At 33.2% G+C, this 12,012-nt stretch overlaps 1 protein-coding gene across 1 annotated transcript in view; it reads right to left on the reverse strand.

Annotated features, from left to right (window-relative positions):
* The window catches only part of dally (division abnormally delayed protein), a 484,927-nt gene that overhangs the window by 376,154 nt on the left and 96,761 nt on the right, over positions 1 to 12,012 (reverse strand). The window lies entirely within an intron of this gene.

Genomic DNA, 12,012 nt, shown 5'->3' on the forward strand with positions numbered 1-12,012 from the left:
TTTGATAGGGTTTTCACTATCATTTAGAGAATTTATTCCGGAAGGTTGATATATATAAAACATGCATATTTTATTTATAGAAAGTAGAGTAAAGTCGAGCAACGCCAGATTTTAGGTACTTACTACTAAATTACTAAAAACCCCCAGGGAAAGTAATGCGTATTTTTACAAGACATTCGAGTATTTTCACCTCGGAATATGCCCAAATTCATACCTCAAGGAAAAAAGCTCCCGGAGTCTTTTGGCAGCCAGTAAAAGTGGGAATGTAGGTTATAAAATTGATGCTACATTGGTTAAAATATTATGCCTGAGAGATTTTTCTTTTCAAACTTAAGAGAACAAGAGAGGTTAAAGATTATGTTTGTAACCTACCAAATTTTTAGATTATTAATCAAGTTATATAGTTTCGGTTGAGAGTTTTAATTTCATATAGAACCTTTTAAATCTGACCAATTTAAATTAATCATGCAACAACCTGTTCATTATTCCCACGAAGCTATCAATTGAGTTTTAACCCGGCGAAATACGAGCAGAATTTCAGGATCGAATTGCACAACGCCACTCGCATTGCAAATTCAATAATATTCAATACACAGTACAAAAAGCACGCAAAAACTAAATACTCTGTAGATTTATACAGAGTAAGATTAACTACTACGCTGTGCAAACACGGGAATCAGGAGCGAGTGATTTTGTAATTAACTTTAAATGCAATTCGAGTATTTTTTAATGAAGTAAAATGAAATGTTTTTTTTTATTGGAAAAGAGGGTTTTTACATCACAATATGTACGAGAACTCTCACGGGAATTAGTAGCAATAATGTATGCAATCTAATTTCAGGTTATTCTTTGGATGCATTTATGGTCGATATTTAAATGGCTTATCGAGGATGCATTACACACAGAGAAAAATGATTACGGCTTTTTTTAGATACTGTTAGGAATGTGACTTCATGACCATTTCCTAATAAAATATTAGTCATTCAGAATATATCTGAACACATGTTAAACCCAGATGGCCTTGTCAGAATAAATAAAACGGAGAAGTGAAAATATTATTTGAAGAACATGTGTTCTGACTTCCTTATAACATATTTGTGTTTTCCTGATAGTTAGTTAGATACTAGAGGAGACAGGGAATGGGATAAGTCATTAAAAAAATTAAGTATGTGGTGGCATTTTTCATACATATTCCCCTTCACCCTATGGCTATAAAACAATAGGAGAAAAATATTTTTAAAAGTTGTGTCCAATATTTTCAGATAAAATCAATAAAAATTATGTTTTGCTAGTTTTGCTACACATATTATTTTAACTATAAAGCATACATTCTTTTGTTTGTCGGAAGCAGAAATAACTGTTGAACGGTGTGCCCTGGCGTAGGGCTATCAAATTTGCAGTGTTTTTCAGTCCGTTATCTTGAGGTACAAGCAAGCATTTTCACCTCGGAACGTCACCGAAATTGCCAAAATCTAAGATGACATTCAAAAGACGAAGCAAAGAAGGTTTGAGTAGGTGTAAATACGAATGTTAGAGAAAGCGCGCTAAAATTTAAAAAAAGGTTTCGAAAATATTTAATAAAGCAGGACTTATTTAGAAAAAAAAAGCAAAATTCTCTTTACAGATGTCTAAAGTAGCATGATTTGAGCATCTAAACACCGTGATTTTTTCATATACGCAACATGTTAAATAACAGAAAAAGATGTGTTTTTATTAATTTTCGGATGTATTTTACGACTGCATAAATGTTTAGATATTATATTTTTTTAGAACATATTTTTTTAAAAGATGGTCAAATATTTTAGAAATCGGTAGAAATTCGTAACAGGGGTGTTAATTGTTCAATGAGAAAAAATATCGGCGAAACCCAGGCGAAGCTGGGTAGTAACTATTAACCATAAATAAACAAGCGTAAATATAAATAGTGAAAGGTGTAAGTTATTGGTAAATTAAAACAATGTCTTATGTAAAATTTAGTAAAAACGAGAAACATATATTTTTTATAGGATACACTGGTGGTCAAATAGCACGTAGGTAAAATTAATAATAATTATTGTTATAAATAGAAGGTAAAATAAAACAATTAATGATTTTGTCGAAGTCAGTAAATGAATATAATAATAAATTTGTCTGCACAAATAGTGCAGGACTGTGTATGAACAAAACATATGCAAATGAGCCTATTAATTAAACAGGTTATGTTAATACGAGGCAGATGTTAACATAATTAAGTCTGTAACTCTGATTCGTTTAAATTATGCATAGATATGTATTATAATCGAAGCATATCATCAAATATTACTTATGTAAACTGTGACATCGACAGTATCTATTAACCTCTTCCCGCATGACCTATCAAAAATAGAAATAAATACGAAATTTCGTATTTAATTTTTTACTAGCTGACGTGTACCCGAAGTTGCTCAGGATTGTGAATGATTTGGAGTAAAGTTTTGAGGTTGTGAATTCTAGGATAAACATCGGATTTTCTATACTTTCTATAAATGTAATATGAAAATACAGGGTTTTCCAATAAGAGGTGTTATTTTGAATAGCCCGCTATTTCGGTAGATGTTACTTTTGGAGCTGTCATTTTTTGACATTTGACAAGTAGAAACTACGCCATTAATAAAAATGGAAAGATACACGCTTCAACAACGCATTGAAATTATTAAAATTCACTTGAATGAATCAAATGCAAATCATCTTGAGTGATGAGGCCCATTTCCTCCTCGGTGGCTTCGTCAACAAGCAAAATTGTCGCATCTGGGGCTCAGAAAACCTTAGAGTTATTGTTGAAAAGCCTCTCTATCCTCAACGTGTGACTGTTTGGTACGGTTTATGGTCCAGGGAGTCATTGGACATTACTTTTTCTAAAATGAGGCTGGAGCAACAGTTACGGTGAATGGATCGCTATCGAGAGATGATTAATGATTTTTTATGGCCGAAATTGGATGGTATTGATCTGGACAACGTTTACTTTCAACAAGACGGCGCTACGTGCCACACAATCAACGAAACCATTGATATTTTACGATTGAATATCAAAATAACACCTCTTATTGGAAAACCCTGTATTTAGAGATGTGAAAGATTGCAAAAAATGCTTATTTTAGAGTTTAGGGATGTGGCATCATAAATGTGTACGTCATGCAAAAATGTACCAATATTTTTGTATAAATAGCAACATTAGCAGTCAGAACCTATCTATATAAATACACATATGATAAATTAAATACATTATATAGAAACATACATTTATTAATTTTTTTTTAAATTACACTCAAATAGAATTTGTAAGGAAATTCTCTGTGAAATAAGGACGTAGAAGTTCCCTTTATTTTGTGCATGCGTATTGGTACCGGAATACTAATCTATAGGGAAATTATTTCCCTCGGGTCCTCCTGTATATATTAAAAAATGTATATATTTGTTACTGTAAAATAACATTTAGGTAAAAAAAGATATCAGTCCTAGACAAATACAGTATGGCAAATTAATAAATTATTTAGAAACTTACATGAAAAATAAAATATCAATTTAAATGAAGGTAGTATCCAAAACGGCCACCACCATCTTGAACCGGAACCGGAACGTAACAAAAAAAATTACAGACAAATGATCGAGCTAAAACAGCATTATATAATCCAGTTCAGGAGTGAAAACCCTTGTTTCCATATAACTTATAAAAGTTGTTATCTATTGATTTTATTGCTGGGGCGGATTGAAAATGGCGTCTTTTTTAATTTATTGAGTGAATATCGCGCAAGGCAGTGGGATTATCGCATCCCCAATTGGGGTGTGTTATAATGATGGGATATAATGGTATTGGAGAGGAGGGGGTATGGAAAAGAGAAAGGTTGGAAAATACCTGGTAAATTTCAATAATATTTAATATAATCAATATCATTGCTTCGCAAACACGGATATAAACTTATTTACGATAATTTAATAGCATTAATACCCCGTAAAAAGCACAATTACATTTCCCCCGCATTATCAATCACGGGATATTAGGCATGATCAAGTCAAATGTTATTGCTGAACGTTTAATAATGGAATTAGTTAGAAACACGGAAACAATGATAATAATAATTATAAGTGTCTGGTGTACGATTCAATTATACGGAAGGATAAGAAAATTAAGGAAGAGGTCCCGTTTTTCAGTTATTTCTCTAGCGGAAAATTTATTTATTAGATTTTTTTAAATTCTAAATGCGACACATATTCCAAAATGACATTAAAATTCAAGAATGTCTATAAAGAGTGTTCGTTGTGTACATAGAAGTGTTAGTTGTATCTAGTTAGTGTTAGTTTTTTGTGGTTAATGTTACTTTTGTCTAGTTAGTGTTAGTTTTGTCTAGTTAGTGTTAGTTGTGTCTAGTTAGTGTTATTTGTGTCTAATTAGTGTTAGGTGTGACTAGTTAGTGTTAGTTGTGTCTAGTTAGTGTTAATTGTGTCTAGTTAGTGTTAGTTGTGTCTAATTAGGGTTAGGTGTGACTAGTTAGTGTTAGTTGTGTCTAGTTAGGGTTAGTTGTATCTAGTTAGGGTTAGTTGTGTCTAGCCGGTTAGTACCTATGTATCTAAAGACACTTACGGAAAATAATATTATTCTTATTTTATGTGAATACCGCAGAAGAATACCAACTGCTCCTAATCGTCTGGAGCCATAGAGATCATGGTATCCCCAAACGGGGTATGTTGTGAGGTTGAAGGTAGTAAGGAGGGGGAGGAGATAGAGAAGAGGAAGGTGGGGTACCTGGCTATTCAGATCTGGTCACCAAACACGGCCAAATCCATTTCAAACAACGTTTCAATTCTAAATTGTGGTCTTACACCAGGGCGATACTGAGAGTATCTTCCACTTTGGATTTTACTTCCCCTCTCATTAAATGTACAATAATCTGTTGTCCAAGAAATAATTTCTTGAGAAACGTTTGTAAAGATGTAGTATAGCAAAAAATATTAACTGTTAATGATACTGGATGAACTGTTGACTTCAGATGGGTGAGAGCCACCAAGGATCGACAAATCTGGAAAAAATTAAGGCAGAACTGTTCCATGTCCAAAGCTGAAAAATCAAGGATTTGGGAATATTTATAAAAGAAATATTTGCCTTTTGGAAGAAGCAATTAACCCTCCGAATGTTGGTAAACATGAAAAATTACAACATCTATAAGGGTACGTATACATTTACGAACCGAAACGCGAACAGTACAACGAATTACGGAACTAATCATCTGCAAGCGGCGTTTCGGGTTTTTTTGCGGTTGCTTCGTTTCTTTTCCATAAGTTGACGTTCAGGTCGGCAGTTCGGCTCGTGGATGTATACGTAGCATTAGACACGTTATATTCATACTAATTGTACAAAAAATGTAGCACCGCTTATGAAAAGGAAACCCATTCAAAGAATGTATGTGGACGAATGACATAGCTACATTAACGGTCTGCTAAAGTATGTACCCAGTTCAGTAAAACAACGCGCGTTGTCCCATTAACGTATCTTTTATTTTTTAACTAGATCCAGGGCTGTGGGAATAAGGGAAAGGATAAGAAGCTCTGGAAATATCCTCACGATGGAAGCCCGCCTCACTCCATCCTCCAGCACTGACGCACACTGGAGAAAAATACTAGCGCCTAATATAGTCACGGCTCCCTAAAGGCTTCAACTTTCTATTATTTTATCAATTTTATCATTTTATTCTATTTTATTTTCAATTTATTCTGTTTTTTTTTTCTTTGTTTTTCTGTTCTATTTTTTTTTTTTGATCATATATATTTTTTGTATCTCTATATGGAATGTGTGGGACTGCACTAACCTCCCCACATACCGGAATAAACACTTTGTTTTTTAAACTTCCGATTTAGTTGTCCGGGTTAAATCTTCCCCAAAGGAAAAACTTAACCCTTCCACTCACTTTTCCACAAATGATCATCTAGTCAATCAACATTATGTAAGTGCATTATATAAGCAAAATAAATACAAAACAATACAAGAACAACACGTCAACTCACCAGAGATCAAATGGGAAAATAATTCACCGACTCCAGATATTTTCATATCAGAGGGTTCGGCTCGGTAGGACTTCTAACAGGGCCTATAAATCCTACTGATCCCTCAACATAAATATTTAAAAAATCTTTTGTTATCCTACATGTATTCAAAATGACCGACTTTTGCATCTTTATATATAATTTTTTTGATAGATCTAATACGCCTAAATTTTTGATAAGAGAGCTAGGTATAATGCCAGTAGCCGAAATAACGAATGGTAATATTTTTATAGTCTGAGAATGCCAAATTCTTTTATTTCATTTCCTAAATCTGTGTATTTTCTTATTTTTTCACTAACAGATTTTTGAATATTACAGGAATTTGGAATAGCGACATCAATGATATAAGTTATTTTTTTAATTTTGTCATGTAAAACTATATCGGGTCTATTATGACTCATCGCTCGGTCTGTTAGTATAGTTTTATCATAATATATTTTATAAAATTCGTTTTCTAAAAAAGAATTTGGTTCGTACTCATAATATGGTACTACATTACGGCTGTCTATCAAATTATGTTTAATTACCAAATTTTGGTGAATTATTTTTAAAACTTTATTATTATTATTAACAATAACTCCACAAAGGAGTCCATAAGAAAAATATTTTCCCCGAGGGCTCATGTCATATGTAGGGAATTTTTTTGTGAAATTAATCACACATAATTCATCAAAGCATCTATGAAAAATTTAAACAAAACAAACGCACATTTCAAATTTTTTTTTTAAATAATAAAATAATGTTGGTACCTTCTTTATCGATTTAATAAATCAGTTGCAATATTGAAAGCTTAATGTTCATTGAACATGAATACGTGGGAATATTTCACATCACCCATGCACCGACAACCTAAATTAGTACGTTTAGTAAATAGTTTCCAAATAAACTACGCACGAAAAACCAAGATCGGGACATAATAATTATAAGAGCTCTAGCGTAGGAGAAAGATGGCATTTAGGACCAAGGAGCTAGGAGCTAGGAGCTAGGAGGTAAGAGCAGTAGTTAGCCCGGGGTCGCGTCATCGCCGCCAGCTGGCGTGTGCTGCCGCGATAATGATATAATTAGACGACTGTTCCCGGGTTAATGCCGTTTGAGGCTTCGCCGCGTCTTGAGTAAAGCCTCTTCTCTCTTCTTGTCTATTAACGTTGTTTGTTTGCGGTTTTATTCTGTGATTAGCGGAAACAGTTAATATGGCATACAGGTTTAAAAGTGAGACTTTTAAACAAATGCTGTTTTGGATTATTCATTTATATATTTAACTAGCTGACGTGTATCCGGCGTTGTTTGGGACTTATGAATTGTTCGGGGTAATAAGTACAGAGTTTTCCAATAAGAGGTGTTATTTTGAATAGCCCACTATTTCGGTAGATGTTACTTTTGAAGCTGTCATTTTTTGACATTTGACAAGTAGAAACTACGCCATTAATAAAAATGGAACGATACACGCTTCAACAACGCATTGAAATTATTAAAATTCACTTGAGTGAATCGAATGCAAATCATCTGGAGTGATGAGGCCCATTTCCACCTCGGTGGCTTCGTCAACAAGCAAAATCGTCGCATCTGGGGCTCGGAAAACCCAAGAGTTATTGTTGAAAAGCCTCTCTATCCTCAACGTGTGACTGTTCGGTGCGGTTTATCGTCCAGCGGAGTCATTGGCCCTTACTTTTTCGAAAATGAGACTGGAGTAACAGTTACGGTGAATGGATTGCGCTATCGAGAGATGATTAACGATTTTTTATGGCCAGAATTGGATGGTATTGATCTGGACAACGTTTACTTTCAACAAGACGGCGCACTGTGTTTCGTTTCATACAGCTAGACAGTATTAACAGGTAGTTAGTGTGACAAAAGCTTTTGCAATTGGGGTAATTAATGCACGGGTTGACTCATACCTGAGCCCCAAAGTTAGGTAAATTAATTAATGAATTATCAGTTGCTTTTATTCGCATCTTGTCGCGCGAGCTGTAAGGTTGTTTATGTGTTTAAAGTATTTTGTTTTGGTTCTAAAAAAATGGAGACTACTTCAGAAGGTATGTAGTATGTTATAGTTGTAAAATTTTAATATAAAACATTACAGTTTTTGTTTTAAATAATGTTTAACTTGTGTATTTTTTGTGGTTTAAAAATAATTAATTTCTAACTTCTCGAGAATTTATTTCGGATAAATTATCAATAACGTTCCGTGATTTTTTTTTATAGATTAAACAATTAATTTTCTATTCAAATCAGTTTCGATATTTTTGCTCATTAATGCTCAAAAATCATATTTTGTCATTTCACAGGCACCACATACCAGATTTCCAGGCAGGAATCGTTCGAGAGGTGGAGAAGTTTACCCAAGAAAGAAAGGTTTCAGGGAATATATAATCATATTTTAAGTAAATTTGAACGTCAACATCTCAGTGCAAGCAGTGAAAAACATTTGAAAAGCCAAGTACAGTAAATATCTTTGAATATAACCAAAAAGTGGATCGCAGCCTCTCGGATTCTCGAAAGATTTGTTGTTAAATTTGGTGAGTGGCTTCAAGGCAGTGAAAACGTTTTTGTAATTGAAGATTTACGTGAAAATTCTCACTTGGACAGAAATCAGCCATCTACATCCACTGGAAGGCCCGCAAAGCATTTTGAGGCGTGCAGTGATCGAAGTAAAATAAAGAAAGTGTGTAACTTAGTAAATACGAGGACATCTGTCAAACTTTCGTTTGCCGCACAGATGTCGGTTCGTGCAACTGGAAAACGTACCGTTGCCGATCTCCTGAAGGAAATCTCGGAAGCTTCTTCTGATGAAGTGGCAAAAGTATGGAGGGATCGTCGACAATTAAAGGAACAGCGCACATTAACCATCGAAGAAGCGCTAAGTGTTTATGTAGATTGCAAACTAACTTCGCTACGTGCCACACAAGCAACGAAACCATTGATCTTTTACGATTAAAACCCTGTATTTGTTTCACTTGGTGGTGACAAGTCTTCCTCGGGCGTACTCAACCTCTTCAACCATTCACTTCCAAGTCATACATTCTCCTTACACCTCTTTCTTCGTTCATCACTAACATCTCATTTAATCACAAATAATTATTTGATTCATGTCTTCCACGACTTTTTCTACCATTAACTTCATGTTGTATCATGAAAACCACACTGTCACTGTTAAAACCGCTCTCTAAACACTACTGGCACTAATAAGAACAAACTTTTAAATTTTAGTGAAAACGGATAAATGGTATAGGATTTCGCGTACGGGGCGCGTATTTCATTTTCCGTGTTCAATAGGAGACAGTATTAGAGTTTAGAAAGAGAATTAGCATAACAAACCCGTGTGTTTTCCTACTGTACAAGGAAAATGAAATACGCGTAAGGGGCAAAGAAAGATACATCCCTTTTTATATATATTTAAAAATATAAATCAATTAAATTACATATTGCACTCAAATAACCATTTATTATTTTTTGTTACATCATTTTTTTATTCCCAACATAAATTGGATTTGCAATTCAATTTATCCATATTGGCAATATGTATATAGTAAATATAGAATATAAAAATAAGATAGAAACAAAATGAATCAATGTAAAACACATTACATACAAAAAAGAGAGAAAAGAGAAAAAAAGGTATTATGTGTTGATACCTGCCTGGAATAAATAACAAAACTCAACATTAAAAAAATATATACATTGCACTGGAATGCAATTTTCCGTCGTTTTAAGAAGTTGCTGAGGCGATGCTGATCTGATGATTAAAAATATGTACTAATTTTGATTGTTCGTGTGTCCTTTCATAACTAACTGTTAACACTTGGAACTAATTATTTAAAAAAAGCCATTTTCAAAATCGGAACTGGTTTATCGAGATTTTAGACTAAAGCCCGGGTTCATGGGGTGAGCTTTGTCTGGGTCTTGGCGGCCCGATGAATTTTCCCACCCACTGCGTGGCGGGTCGAATCGAAAGAGAATGGTTGAGGGAGACCTTATAAACTCTCCAGCCGGAATCTCTCGACCCATCGCCTTGCACACAGTGGAAGGGATGGATTCATAAGTCCGTCACTCCTGGACACTGAATCCCAGATTCCTACCCAGTATCATACATTTTCTCAAGGGCCTCCCTTGTGGAGCTAATGTAAAAAAATAATACCTGTGCCTTTCACGGGTCTGCGCTAGTATAGTAAACTTACTAATTTCGTTTGTTTGTGATGTGTGTTAGGTATTCCTGAGTTCAATGATCTCAAATTTGTTTTGAATTTAATTGTCCTTATCATTTTTTTATACCGAGCCCATATCGAAAGAATAGAAAGAATTCAAAAAAAATTTAAACACATAAATTATAAACTAAACTTACACTTCTCAAATTATACCGAATCCCTTAAATTTCATAATTTTAACTCCCTCCAAACACGACGTCTAATTTTTGATCAAATCTTATTGTTTAAAATCGTAAATAATGGTCTGGACTCACCAGAACTTACCAATTTAATAAATCTTCATATTCCGTCTAGATCAACCCGACAATCTGATTTATTTTATCTACCCTCGTGTAGAACAAACATTCGAAAAAATTCCCCAATTCCTGGTATATGTGCACAATATAATACAAAATTTTACAGCATTGACATTTTTGGTAATAACCTACAGAAATATCGATATGAAGTAATGCGTACGATCGATTATTAATATGAGAGTATGGAATGTATCGGGAGCATCTCCTATCTTTTTCCTATTTTCCTATTCCTCTCCCCTTCCTTTAACACCAAATTAATTTTAAGATATTAAAACTTCATTTCCAAGGAACTTTAGCATAAGAAACTTCTGTGGCTTGACTTCAGTTAACTTGTATATTTATATCTATCATTGTATATTATGTAAAAGCGGTTTGTTTCTTACAAAATAAAAATAAAATTAAAATGTTCAATTAACTCCGGGTAAATATTAAGGAAGCTAAAAGACTTCCAGCTTTTCATGTGTAATGTTGTGAATTACAAATATTAAGTACGTAGGTAATAGAATATAATTATGGTAGTTTTGGAATAAAAATAAAATAATAAAGTTTTATAGCTAAATAAAATATACTGCAAAAAATATTGAAACCGATTGTCGTTTGAAGAATTTAGACAACCGATAAAGTACCTACATAACATAATTTAACATTAATTTTATAATAAAACATAATATTTTTTACATAATTTTTTTTAAATGCCATTTTAAAAAATTGGAACTGATTTGCCGAGAATTCAGACCATCTCGTGATTTTTCACGGGTCTGCAAGTATATTAATTATTTATTTATTCATTTTCGGGAAATCGACAGTTCACATTTAATCAGTTTGTACATAAGTATCGTATGGCTAAAATAAAACCAATTATGGATTTTCTCATTGTGACTTTAACTGAGACAGCATAATATGGAATAAGTTATTTAAATTTGTGAGAAAGAAATATGAATTAAAAAATGTATACAAAACAAAAGATTATATAAAACAAAAAATTTACAAAACAATACATTTATAGCCATGGAGAGAGTTTGTAGGTATAAATCAAATCATAATAGAAATTATACATAATACAATAATTTTTCGTTTAATAATAATAATAAAAATCATGCATGTTAAACTTGACAAATTTTCCGATAAACTTCTGATATGCCGCGTAAGCATAAATATCTTTATATAAAAATCTTATTCGGTAAACCTACATACTAGAAACTTAATGGCACTTTTGTATTCGTAATATTAACTTCAGCAAAGTTCTGGCTATCTGAGGTTTTCATGAATATAGTTTGGTTCGTGTAAACGACCGTAAATTCTCACTTAGATTTAAATCTGTTCGTGCTAGTATGTAAAACGTTCAAAAATACACCGCAAATTGTACCCATTTCCCTGCAAAGAACGATTTTGCGACTGTTCGAAACAGGGAGTGCTTTTTCATTTTATCATTTTTAAATTGTCCTCATACGCTTGAATAT

This window comes from Hesperophylax consimilis, chromosome 26, assembly GCF_061612785.1.
Source record: "Hesperophylax consimilis isolate HC1 chromosome 26, BYU_Hcon_1.0, whole genome shotgun sequence".
In the NCBI taxonomy this organism is placed as follows: domain Eukaryota; kingdom Metazoa; phylum Arthropoda; class Insecta; order Trichoptera; family Limnephilidae; genus Hesperophylax; species Hesperophylax consimilis.